Below are 14,568 nucleotides of genomic sequence, written 5' to 3' on the forward strand. Positions count from 1 at the left end.
GTGATGCTTCCCTGGTCCATAAAACTCTGTCGTCACTACCGGACCGTAGAGTCCTGGACTGTGCAGTCAGTCGGCCTGAAGCATCATTCAGGCTGAAGTAGAAGAATCTCACCTGAAAGTATTACAACAGTACCGTGAGCATAAAAAGAACGGGCTGACGACAGGATGGTGTTTGCTAAAGAATTCTTGTAGACTCAGCAACCTGCAGGAGTAGTTAATACTTTACTGCAATTACTCAAGATAAGAATCAGAAAGGTAATAAAAATATGTGTAGATAAGCATTGTTATTACTGTAGTATAATTACAGAAGTGTTCAGCAGTTTTATTTGTACTGTGCCCCATAAGTGCTTCATATAGATGCTATTAAATACATCAAAGGTTATTATTATTATCTCCTGCAGTTTGTCAATCTGTCAAGATTTTGCCCCCATCAGCTATTACTATTATCTGTATTAATGAAACCACTGCAGCTTATTAAAAGCTTATTAACTGCCTGCTTTTTCTCCCCATTTGACATTTTGGTGATTTTTTTTATTTTTTAGCTTTTATGGAACTTTATGACATGACTTGTCAGTACCCTAAAAAACACAAGGTGGTGTTTTTCTGTAAACAACACTTTAATTTACATACAGTAAACTCACTTTGCAATTAAAGCTGGGCAATAAAGTTTTGGACAGAATCTCTGATGTCTCGCCACTTGCACTCAGGTGAGTTCCAGGTATAATGTAGTGACCTGTTTGGATAAGACGGAATTAAAAACTAAAATAAATCATAGCATTACTGATTCAAAGCAAAGTTAATTCAGACTTTAACTCTTAGACCTGCATCAGAATTTTGTGTGTGGTCCCTGTGAGGTCCGTGGTGGGGCCAGGCGTCCTCTCCTTTGTGATATGTCCACTCAGCTCCGGGTGTGTCCACATCGCTTGCTGCCCAGGAACACAGGCCGTGTTCGAAGCTGCAGCGCTCCAACACACCTTGTAGCTCTACGTGATTAGCAGATAAAGAAAGAAGTGAATAATTAAAAAAATAAATGTAATTAATACAAAAATTCAGTTTCCAAGTACAAAATCTACCACAGAGCATTTTTTCTTTTCTCACCACAGTTGTTTTCATCAGACCAGTCCCCACAATCATCGCTGAAGTCACAGACATGGTTGGTGTCCACACACACGCTGTTGTTGCATGTGAACACACCCTCAGGACACTGAGGGTGTGGCTCTAATAATAATTTTTAAAAAGATAAAAAATAAATGTCCAGAAGGGACAAAATAGTAAAGAGGACATCAGAGCGCACAGGGTGAGCAGGTAGCCTACCAGGCAAGCTGCAGTTGGTGAAGTCCACATCATCAATAGCGATGTATCCGGGTATATCGAAGGTCCTGGAGGCCTCAAACAGGATGGTGAAGTCCTGAGGTATTCTGCCAATCGTTACTTCACCGTGTTGCCATGAATCTCCGTGGTTACCAGATAACCACCACAGCCTGGTGGTCCTGGATCCCTCCTTCAGTAGCACGTTCAGCTCTTCTGCATCTGTTGATTGATTGTTGCAAAGGTTGGAATAAATTTTTTGAATTGTATTATTTATTTATTTATTTATTTGCTGAAGACATAGATCCTATAAACATACCCTCCCCATACATGTTGTAGAAGAAGTGCAGTATGCAGGTGGTGCTGGCCTGTTTCATAAGGGGACTCTGGAGGGTAGCAGGGCTCATTTGATCACCCTGGTTAGGTTCCACTGCCATATACCAACCTGGAAACATCAGATCAGAACCTACTTAAAACTGCTGATTGTCTACACTTATCTCAGTGTGAAACTGCATAAACACAAGTGTTGCTAAGACTTTCCAAATTGTACAAAAAGACAAAAGCCGGCTGAGATTGTAAGAAGAGTCCAGGTTTAGGAAAAGTAATCTGAGACAGTTTGATTTGACGCTTGGTGTAAATGTATTATTATATCTTTAGTGTGTGTATTTGGCCTTGCCTAGATTAGTGCCCAGAGTGTGGTCCACGGGTGGTCCTGTATTCCCAGTAACGTTCCTTCCTCTCATCCACCGACACTGGCCAACACTGATGTCCTCCCAGTTACATGTGCCATTCTCAAACGAGCAACCCGCAAACCCCAAATCTGTTTCATTAACTGTGTCAAAAAGAAAACAAAATATTTTGTGTAACTTGATTTACTAAGAAAAAAGGGAATGCAACAAAAAAAAGAATAGCTGTACCTTGACAGAGGCCTGGTGTGAGAAAAATGTCATCAATGGCAATGAATCCTCTGCTAGTCTCTGCCTCGATCAGCAGCTGTTTTTGAGAGAGCATGTAAATATGTATATAATATTCCTGGGTTCTAATGTAACAGCTAAATCTGTTTGCAATACCTGGAAAGGTTTGGATGTCTCTACAGACTGAGAGAACTTGCCCCAGCGGCTCTCACTGCTGTTACTGTGGAACATCAGATCCTCGTCTGACGGCCCTGAACGTATGAACACCTGCAAAGTCCCGGAGTCGCTGATGGACAACAGGAAAATTGTTTTAGTTGAGAGAAAAAAAAGAGAGATTCTTGTTAAAAACAAGAAATATACACTTTTCATTTCCAAAACTAATAATGGCATCTTTCTGCTACAGGGTTAAAAGGCTGCTGGTTTCACTGTTGGTAGTGCAACTCTTTTTGGAACAAACTGAACTCTGCCACAGAATATTCTCAGTCTTGCACAAAGTAAAGCAGGTGATTCACGAATACATGACATTTGTGCACACTTCTTGAGGAAGTCAGTGAGGAAACTACACAAGATAAACAGGATAAAGTGCAACCTGATTTTTTTTTGCTGACCTGTTGTCCATGTGGTACCATAAAGTGAGACAGGATGTGGTGTCTTTAAGTTGGATCCATTCAGACACTACCTGTGCAACACTGCTGTGACTTTGGTTTGGTGACGAGCTCAACAGGAACCGACCTCCATGCAAAAAGAAAACAAAATTCACACAATAAATAAATACAGTTAATATTTAATGCTGCTCCTTTTGCTGTTTTAACAATTCAAACTTGGGGTACACCAGCATAAACGTTAAAAGATTAAACATATTATTTTCTAATGATATTAATGCAGTTGTTAAGGTTTAGATATTTATAAATAGAGAGCATCTAGAATTTAGAAACATTACATCTAGTCAGGCAGGAGGTTAGGTCAGCAACAGGACATAAGTCAGGGATAAAAAAAAGAGAAGTATGTTTCAAGTAACTATGTTATGTCAGTTAAAAATTAACTTCAGTTCACATAGATCAGGTTGCAACATCAACAGGTTGCAACATCAGCAGTTTTTGATTATAATTAACTAAGTTTCGGATGATTCACACCATCTGTCACATTTTGAAACTTCAAACAAAGACAAAATGTTCACTGGGAACTGAAATCCACACCATTGGTTGACTTTCTGAGTGTTTAGCTTTAGCTATTTGTAAGGCAGATAAGAGCAGTAAGGGTGAGCTTAAACTGTAACGCTAGTGTCAGCTAGAAGACATTTAAGTAGTGCAGAGCTGATGGGAATCCCAAGAGTCACCACTTTAATATTATACATAAAATATGTAAGCAAATAAAAAATGTTGGTCAGTGCAGTTTTAAGGATTTAAATGTATTTTAAATAAGTCTGAATACTGTCTATGCCAATGCGGATATCAATGAAAAACTGAGCTGTCAGCCACTAGAGTTTGAACCAAAATAAATTCTTTCTAAACCAAGAGTGGTTTCTTGATTGTTTTATTCAATATGCACAAATATGCAAAATGTGCATGCAAATCTCCCTAAAAGGCTCAAAAAGCTGATATCATCAGACTAAAATGCAATGGAGGTCATATAAATCCTTGTAAGTCCTGTACCAAGTCTTGCAAGACGATGGAAAACCAACCCAACATGTAAGAATCTTTATCCAAATGTATCAAAGAGAACTGTTGGCTTATCTAGTTTTTTTTTCCCTGTATATCACATTTTTGTGGCTAAAACCTTGACTCAGTAATCCTTGTTTAAGGCCATACCCTCCGGGGTTTGAGTGGTGTGGTCTGTTGGTGGACCGTGGAAGCCTCCTCTGGCCAGCACCCAGTCATGTCCGTCTTCTTGGAGGATGTTGACCCAGGTGCATTGTCCAGACTCAAAGTCACAGCTACCCAGAGGACTACAGGCTCCGTCCCTCACAGAAAAGTCATCAATTTTCACTGTGGTATTCGTGCCATGCACATGAACAGCCTTAAACACCACCTGATCAAGCAACACAGCTGTTTTAGGTAGAATTCCCACAGAAGATAAAGAAAAATACAAAATGAAACATACTGGAAGAATAAGACTGTCTGATTGTCAGAAAAGAAAACAAATGCTTTTACATTGAATTTTGTAGGTGATGACACCGTGACCTCTGCCACCTCCCAGCCTGCAGAGAGCCCTCCAGTCTGCTGCCAGAGGACATCACCAACTTCTGCGCTTTGTCTTATATGGATAGCGAGGTTGCTAGAGGAGTCTGTGGGTAACCAGTACCTAAAAATAGTACATTTACATTAAGTGTACAGTAATATGTGCACCAGTCTTCAACCTCCAATTGTAAATCTGTGATGGATCTTTGAACTCACCAGAAGCGCACACACATTTCTTTAGCTGAAGGTAAATCTGGTGTGAACAGCTCAGCGATCTCATCCTGTGTAGAATTTGATGTTACCATCATGTAGAAACCTATAAAAACAAAATTTGTTTTGTGACAAAAATGCAAAGACGACTGTTGACTGGGACATTTCTGAGAAACGATGACTAAAATCTGAGGCAGAGAACAATGCTGCTACTTTCAGACAATTTGTTGAACTTATGACTGATTGTGAAAATCAGCTTATGGCAATTTATAACATTCCTGCTTCAGTGGTAAAATATTGTATTGTATTATATTGTCTGTAACAGCCGTCTAAGCTTTAGCTGCCATCTAAAAGGTGTCAAACACTGCAGAGGATTAGCTAAAAGAAGAGCCTACACCTCGATAATCCTGCAGGCCTGTTAAGTAACAGAATCCTTTTTTTAAACAGAGTTGTATGAAATATTAGATATAACACATCAAATACAGATGATTGGATTGAGTAATAAAGCTATGCAGTATTTTCGCATTAAAACAATGTGTTACATTATGCAACATACTCCTTCTTGATAATTATTTTACAAGATGATGAGTCGCATTTTTATTGTGACTTATTATTGTAGAGCTCTGATCCACAAGTTGATATCAAGGGACAAAGTTAGGACTTACAATATATTACCATTATAGTTACAGCATAAATATTGTCCTGTAGGAGTGAGACCATGACTGCTCAGCTCTGTTAATCCCACATTGTGCAGTGGCACTGTGGCACAGTTCAGCACTCACCATTCTCAGTTCCATATGTGTGATCCACATGATGCTTTGTTCCTTTTCTGCGAATCCAGCGACCCAAATGACTCACATCATTCTCAAAGCCACACAAGTCCGAGTCAAACCCACACACATCTAAATGGTGTTTAAAACAAAAAGGTTGCAAAGTTTTATTTTATTTATTTATTTGATATTGATTTGATGTTATTTGACGATAACTGGGAGTACTGAGTTAATGTTTACATACCGTGATTACTGCAGGCCCCCTCTTTAACTTTAACATCATCAATAGCAATGAATCCTTGACTGCTGGTGTCTCTTTGACCACTAAACACAATCTGTGAATTAAGGATGATGCAAAGTTTAATGCTGCCAAAGTGCTACATTAAATGTTTCTGAATTAGAGACATTTCTATTCAGAGTCAGAAGCTAAAAAATTACTTGAAAATTGACTGACATTTTTATGGCAAGGTGAGGTTTACCTGTACTATGTCATTCATGCTGAGGGTTACTTTCGCATTCATCCACTCTGGATTCTGCGTTCCCCGACGAGTCCAAACTAAGAGTTCAGATGATTGCTAGAAAAAATTATGTAAAGGAATGTGAAGAAATCTGAAGATGATATAAAGCACAGCCTGAAACTGAAGGTTCAGTTGTGTTAAAAAGGTTACATACTGTTTGAACCAGCAGATCCAGGTTTGACACTGAAGGCCCGAGCATGTGATACCAGAAATCAACACAGATTGGTGACGCACGAGTAATGACAGGAACAGAGATGACTGCTTTTTCACCATTCTTAGATCCAAATCCATTAATAAGTAGAAAGAAACCTTGATAGAGAGGGGAAAATGGATGAAGATGAGAATAAAAGGCCGGGCTGTTGTGAAAACAGGAGAATACTGTATAGGCAGGGTGGAGTGGATGGAGATGGGTGTCAGAGGTGACAGAAACATACCAACAAGAGAGAAAGGAAATCTTTACAAGTTGGTTGTGAGATGTATGATGTAATCATGTATGGTTTGAGATGGTGACCCTGACAAGAAGACAGGAGGCTGAGTTGAAGGTACCAAGATTTTCACTGGGAGTGATACACGAGATTAGAAATATGTACATCAGATGGACGGCTCAGGTTGATCAGCTTGGAGAAAAACCTAGAGAGGCAAGGCTGACATGATTTGGACATTTGCAGAACAGGGATAGTGGATATAGTGACTGAATGGTGTTGAATATGGAGCTTCTAAACAGGAGAATAACAGAAAGAGAAGTAGTAATGTAGTAAAGGATGACATGCAGAAGGTTGATGTGACAGGTGAGGATGGTAAGGATAGGGTGAGTTGAAGGCAGATGAGACACTGTTGTGACCTCTACAAGGAACAGCCAAAAAAAGAAGAAGAAGAAAGAAAGAAAGACTTTCTCTAGAAAAACAAGACAAAGGATAACTGGGTATCAAAGTTGTTCATTATTTTTCAGCTAAGGTGTATCACTAGACTTCTGTTATAAATGCACTGCCTCTGTGCTTATATTACTGTCAATAATGAATACCTTCATTATTCCCAACAGTATGATCATACTGAGGTCCATCCCATGGTTGCTCAACTGGAAGTCCAATACTGAGAGTCCAGTTCAAATCATGATTGGCCTCCTGGACCCAGTTACACAGACCTGTTTTTACAAGAGAGTATTCAAACACGATATAAGTACATGAGCAGGAAAGAAAAAATTGACATACTCAAATTGAGAAAAATGCATGTAGGAGTGATTACACATTCATATCTATAATATTTTAAAATGTTATAGATAGATCATATATAGTTATAGTTATATAACTATATATGTTATAGATCATATATAGTGATGGATATAGCCAATGCATACTTAGCGAAGTCGTGTTATGAAGCCCGGTGTTTTGAACTGGGCATGAAGGAGATGGGATACCAATAATACCAACAAATATTGTAAATTCATTTATATTTCTTTATTGTTCATTGAGCTAAGTTGTGTCCATATATTTCAAAGTCACTGATGATTAAAAGAAAAACACAATGGCAATGATTATGAGCTTTTAGTTGTGGAAAAAGCTCTTAAAGGTAATTTTATGTCTAACATTTTCATTATCATGACCATGATTTGTAAGCTCTAATGCCAGTAATCATAAGAACTTGAATGGCATTTCATTTTGTAGCATACTATTAACAAATGAAGCTATTTCTGCTAAATTTCTGGTAAATTTTGCACTTTTACCTTCTTCAAAGGTGCAGTCCATGGCAGAGGCAGGAGCGCTGGTCATGGTGGTGGTTGGGTATGGTGTAGTGGTTGGAATGAGGTCATCACAAGACATGTTCCTGATTATGTGAACGTCATCCAGGGAAAAGCTGTCATCTGTTGAGGCGGGACACCTGGCTTGCAAAATAATCTGCGATAAAGAACAATGGAAGTTTAAAACTCTGCGCTGATTTATCATTGGTCAATATTTTCATGAGAAAATCAACATCAAAATGATGCAATTCTTACCTGGTGAGGGCCTGATGCGCTATAATCCACCCTGTCTCTGATCCAATTGTTATTAGAAAATCCACTTGTATTCCACACAGCACGCAGTCCAGCAGGCTCATTGACAAACACCGTCAGTGTAATGGCTGAAGGCTCTGGGTCATCAAGAGAATAATTAAGTGTTATTTCTTTGTTTATACTATGTTTGTTATTAGAGGTTCTCTGTTTGGTTCTTAGTTATGTTTACTATTTATGTATAAGTTATTTAAAGTTTTATTATTATTTTAGTATTTGGAGCCTTTATTTGTTTCTTAATTGTGGAGTTTATTAGTTCCCTTACTAGTTTCCCTTTGTTTCATTCTCCTGTGCTATCCCTTCTGTTGAGGAGATGCTTAACAGAGGAGTTATTTCTTTGTCTCTGCATTCATTACTGGTTATACTTTATTAATTAGTTAACTGGTTATACTTTATTAATTAGTTAACTCTTGTGCCTGGTTTTGGGTTTTGCTCCCTCCCCTGCTGTCTTGACTATTTGCAGCTGTGACTTGTTACTTTGGTATTTCCACCCCTTATGTGTATAAACAGTCTTTCCTCTCAGTTTTTTTTCTAGAGTTGGTTGAACAACTTCAGTGTGCTGTTTTTGACTTTAACTTCAGCTTCAATAAATGGTCTGCCTCACTTGTCTGTATCGGATCCAAGCCTCAATAATCAACATGTGACAATTTATTTAGGGGTTTAAATAACGACAGCAATTTAATTTTCTAACACAAAGCACCACTAATGATAAGACTTTTGTTTGGGTCTTTTAATGAATGTAAGTGAAGGTTCAACTGCATGCTAATTTTCACACAAATGCTTTTGCTACTTCAATTTATAGCTGCTAGTAGTTACATTGATGCTATTATTTTGTATCCACATGTTACTACAGTAGATTCACTGATCTCTTGACAGGTTGAAATAAATTTTCCACTTACAATGTCAATTTTGATAACTGTACTAAGATCTGGATTGAGTTTTTTCATGACTGGCATTGGACTTAGCATGAAATTACTGTTACACTGTGTAATTAACACTAACATGGCATGACTGACATTAATGTTGGTAGTTTCTGTCTTTAAGTTATTGTAAAGTTGATAACTATTCATGTTTGACTGCAGAAAAGCAGACCTTATCTTGTTTACACCACATATTTGCAGATTGTTAATAAAACAAGATTAATATAAAGTAAAAAAAAAACAAACTGTACTCACTACTTGATAGCCATGTTCCAACATAGTGCCACATCTCCAGACAAGCTTGGTCAACAGCTGCCATTGATTCACTCTCCAGTTGGGCAATTTCTTCTTTATCAGAATCGGATGCCATGAAAAATGCAAAGTGGCCTGAAAAACATATTTATTTTTTAAAAAGTGGCATCTTCTGACATTGCCTAAGAATTTGAAGGATATCTTCACTTATAGAGCAAATGCTATAACAGTAATATTGAAGTGAGCCTGCCATTATAGTTAAAGTACATGTGTGACATGTAAATTACCTAAAGCAGATCCTGTGGTGTGGTCTCTGGGTGGAATCATTGAGCCATCACTTTTGCTAGAGAGCCAATCCCACTCAACTCCAAACTCTGAGGGAGGATTGTTGACCCAACCACAGAAGTCCCTCTCAAAGTCACAAAAACCTTCAAAGAAATACACAGACACATTATACAGCTGGATACACACAGTGTAATCAAATCAAATCAATCGAACAAATAAACACTACGATTAATTTGTTATCTAAAATCTACAGTGGCTACTTACCCGTCGGAGGGCATGCATCATTCAGGACTATGAGGTCGTCAATGGCTATATCTCTGCTTGGTTCATCCCCAACTATCGCCTCAAAAATCACCTCGAATTCAAAAGCACAAATGTCGTGTAATAGCTCTGTCTTTTACATGACATCCTTTAAAGTATAATTGCTAAAATGATGAAAGTAAGTGTTTTTTTAAGTGTTTCATTATCCTTGAAATATATAAAATGTTTGAACACAAGGCACAAGTAAAAAGCCATACAGGAGAAAACATAACTAAAAAAATCAGTTAATCGACAGTGGCAATCTTTATAGATATATATAGTATTAGATGAAGCGTAACAATATTGTGCCAGAGGAAAAAACCTCAAAACAGTATATATTTTATATTATATTATTAGACAAACTACAGAAAATATATAAAATGACATAAAAAACAAAAAACATTGTGTCTATGTGTACATACCTGATATGTGCTATGAGGACTGAGAAGTGTCACTCTTCCATGCCTCCAGTGCTTCCCCTGATCACCTGCTCTGGTCCAGAGCTGGACGGGATCTTCATGGCTGTCGGGGGTTTGAAGATACACATTTAGCTCTCCCACGCCACTTCCCTCCATGTAGTACCAGAACATTAGGCATTCCCCCTTTGAAGGGGTAGGCTCGAGCACCGCGCTCGTCATTGCACCTCTGGACCCCACAGGATGGCTCCACAATTGGGCGCTCAGGTAATAACCTACAAAATTTGTGGCGTTATCATACATTCTGCTTTATTTTGAGGAAATGCATAGTTATCTTTGTGCACAGGTTGCTTAGCTTGGAAAGGCACCGTGTTTATGAAATCACTAACTATATCATGTGTGACAATGCGTCATCCTCAAAAAAACATTGCAGGTACTTTCAAATAAGATCAAATATTTCTACTGAAAACGTATCATGTGCCAATAAACACAACACATGCACTGCATCTCTATTCCTGCCTTAAACTTCAAGATTGGAAAGGAAACAACAAATACTGACAATAAAGTGGACTTTGGCCTTGATAAAATGTAATTCATTCATACTCCCCAGAGGATGAATCATATCACTTCAACTGATCTACTGAGCTTTATTCCAACAACACAAAACATTTAATATATGTGTGGTTTTGAAAATCAACCGTATATCGTTATTCTAAACATTTGCATACCTTGATCTGTCCCCAGTGTGTGATCCACTCTGGGGCCTGAAGAGAGGGATGGTTGGGACTCTCCGGTGATCCGATCCCAGCTGAAGTTTGCAGATTGGTGAGGCAGCAGACCACAAAGGGAGCCCTGGAAGGTGCACTCTCTCTCTGGTGGACAAGAACCATTTTTGCCACTGAACACCACTACGTCATCAATGGCTATGCTCCCTTGTTCACCTCCGGTAACAGCTTCTATAATAAACTGGAAAACAGGTATACATCAGATTTTGTTGCACAAAATATTTTTCCAGTAGTATTTCTTGAAAAAGATTTTGCCAACAGACAAACAAACAAGCTATAGCAATTACAAAAGCATCAGTTATACCTGTATTGGTTTGTTGCTGTTGAAGGTAAGATCAGCATAATGCCATTTGTTTCCTTGGGTGCCGCTTCTCATCCACATAACTGTCTCTGGCTCACCAGAATGCTTTGCAATAAACTTGAGTGAGCCTGATGATGAGAGAACAGCAATACATTAAATGTATCTCAATTCATTAAAATACATATTGTTATCTCTCTGTGCATTTAGATAAAATTTGCCTCCAAGTGCAGTTAGGGACAGCGGTTCACGTACCAATGCTGTTGCCAAATATGTGGTACCAGAAACTCACACAAAGCACTTGACCCGCAGGCTGAGGAAAGCTAATGAGTCTGGCTGCTGATGAGATGTTTAGGTTTCGTTTAGCTTCTATGAGCATGTAGTAGCCTGCAGAAGAAAAACAAAACACAACAGGAGATACACTCAGAGCAATCTCATAAACTTTGAAGTGATGAGTGAGATGCAAAAGTCAAGTTATACACTCACTTGAATTTACTGCAATTTGTAATAGATGATACATAAATCTTACACGTGAGCAGATATTTAAGATAATGACTGCGTTATTAATACTACAGAAGATCACATGACCTAAAAGACACATCAGAGGCCATGCATAGTACTCTGGATGGTTTTATAGTTTACTTAAACTGTGTTGCTACAGTGGGGCAAAAAAGTATTTAGTCAGCCACCAATTGTGCAAGTTCCCCCACCTAAAATGATGACAGAGGTCAGTAATTTGCACCAGAGGTACACTTCAACTGTGAAAGACAAAATGTGAAAAAAACATCCATGAATCCACATGGTAGGATTTGTAAAGAATTTATTCGTAAATCAGGGTGGAAAATAAGTATTTGGTCAATAACAAAAATACAACTCAATACTTTGTAACATAACCTTTGTTGGCAATAACAGAGGTCAAACGTTTACTATAGGTCTTTACCAGGTTTGCACACACAGTAGCTGGTATTTTGGCAACTCAGTATTCTTCTTCCTCCAAACACGACGAGTTGAGTTTATACCAAAAAGTTCTACTTTGGTTTCATCTGACCACATGACATTCTCCCAATCCTCTGCTGTATCATCCATGTGCTCTCTGGCAAACTTCAGACGGGCCTGGACATGCACTGGCTTCAGCAGCGGAACACGTCTGGCACTGCGGGATTTGATTCCCTGCCGTTGTAGTGTGTTACTGATGGTGACCTTTGTTACTTTGGTCCCAGCTCTCTGCAGGTCATTCACCAGGTCCCCCCGTGTGGTTCTGGGATCTTTGCTCACCGTTCTCATGATCATTTTGACCCCACGGGATGAGATCTTGCGTGGAGCCCCAGATCGAGGGAGATTATCAGTGGTCTTGTATGTCTTCCATTTTCTGATGATTGCTCCCACAGTTGATTTTTTCACACCAAGCTGCTTGCCTATTGTAGATTCACTCTTCCCAGTCTGGTGCAGGTCTACAATACTTTTCCTGGTGTCCTTCGAAAGCTCTTTGGTCTTGGCCATGGCGGAGTTTGGAGTCTGACTGTTTGAGGCTGTGGACAGGTGTCTTTTATACAGATGATGAGTTCAAACAGGTGCCATTCATACAGGTAACAAGTGGGGGACAGAAAAGCTTCTTACAGAAGACGTTACAGGTCTGTGAGAGCCAGAGATTTTCCTTGTTTGAGGTGACCAAATACTTATTTTCCACCCTAATTTACGAATAAATTCTTTACAAATCCTACCATGTGAATTCATGGATTTTTTTTTCACATTCTGTCTCTCACAGTTGAAGTGTACCTCTGGTGCAAATTACTGACCTCTGTCATCATTTTAGGTGGGGGAACTTGCACAATCGGTGGCTGACTAAATACTTTTTTGCCCCACTGTATATAGTTTCATGATGGCTTTAATATTATTTATTAATCACAATATTTCAATCCATGTCACCCAGGAAGATCCAAAATATTAAACCTATATGTTAATGCTCAGTAGGCTACTCACCATTCCCAGTTGGGAGATCATATCCACCTTTACTCTTTTCCCACAAGAGACTGGCTCTGTAGTCATGGTACCATGCACAGGTATCCTTTTCAAAGTCACATGAAAGGTTGTCTATACCTCCAGCTGGGACTTCCCCTTCTTTACAGTATTCAAAGTTGATATCATCCAACATAACATCCAGTTTTTCCAAAAATGAAAGACTGAATAAAAACAGTAGCTGCAAAAAGAAAAAGACCTTTACTCTTCATTTGTTCTGAAAAGTCAGTATTAAATTCATAATCAAAAGTTAGAAAGTATTTTTTCACCCTTATAAGAGAAGATTACTGCATTTCTTTGAAGACACCCCCCCACAATCTCTTAGTTATGATTGCAGAGGGTCAGAAATGAAGAAATGGTTCCTTAAACTCTCTGTACTGTTTGTACACTGCTGCTTTTAAGTACAGTAGGAAATTACTGAAAACATGACACTTTCATCTTGCCATGAAAACACGGTTGAAACCCTGATGTGATCTACTGGGTTCCAGTATAGCTGAAAAAACCGACGGATGTTGACATTTTTTACAAGTAGAAAAGACGTCTATTGGGTCCATACATGACAAAATGAGAAGAATAGATTAGATTACTAAATTAAAAGAATTAAAGGCATATTTTTTAACAATGACAACTACTTTGGTCGATACGTCAGAACAAACAGCCATAAAATTAGTATTACTGTAATCTCTTTTTTTAATAACACTTTAGGTCACTGACATTCATGTACATCTAAATTTTGATACATTTGTTGCTTTGATTAATGGAAAGCATCCGGATTTTACCTGGTTGGCCTGTTTGCTTAAGTTCACCTGAAATTATGATGTGTATTTTAATTTACAAAAGCATCTTCATCATTCTGAGTGCTATGGTGTTGCATTTTTAGTGAAAAAAATGCTTTATTGTTGCCCCAGATGCAGAGGTGTTCCAGAAGAACATGAAACAGTTAAAGATCAGATAAAGATCAATATAATATGAGGGAGGAACTAAAAAGATATTAACCTTAATTAAATGTTTGCTGTTACTTTCTGTGTATTGGTTAAAGTCTACAGGATGCTTTGCTAACCTTGTATCCTCCTGGCTGATTCCCAATTAGCGCTGTGGCATTCTCCCAACCATCTGTTTCACCAGAAATCGTCAGTAAATCTGTTTCAGTGTGGTCTCTGATCACTTTTACTGTAAGAGCTGATCTTGATGGGAGCGATGATGATTCTTGATCATAAATATGGTACCAAAACCTGAAACATATTAACAGACAGATTACATAAAAACAGATAACTGCTGGCATGGGGCATACTGATATGCACTATCAATCAGGAACTCAGCTGTGGGACTCATATATTAATGATTAATTTTTAGTA

This window comes from Astatotilapia calliptera, chromosome 18 (assembly GCF_964374335.1).
Source record: "Astatotilapia calliptera chromosome 18, fAstCal68.1, whole genome shotgun sequence".
NCBI lineage: Eukaryota > Metazoa > Chordata > Actinopteri > Cichliformes > Cichlidae > Astatotilapia > Astatotilapia calliptera.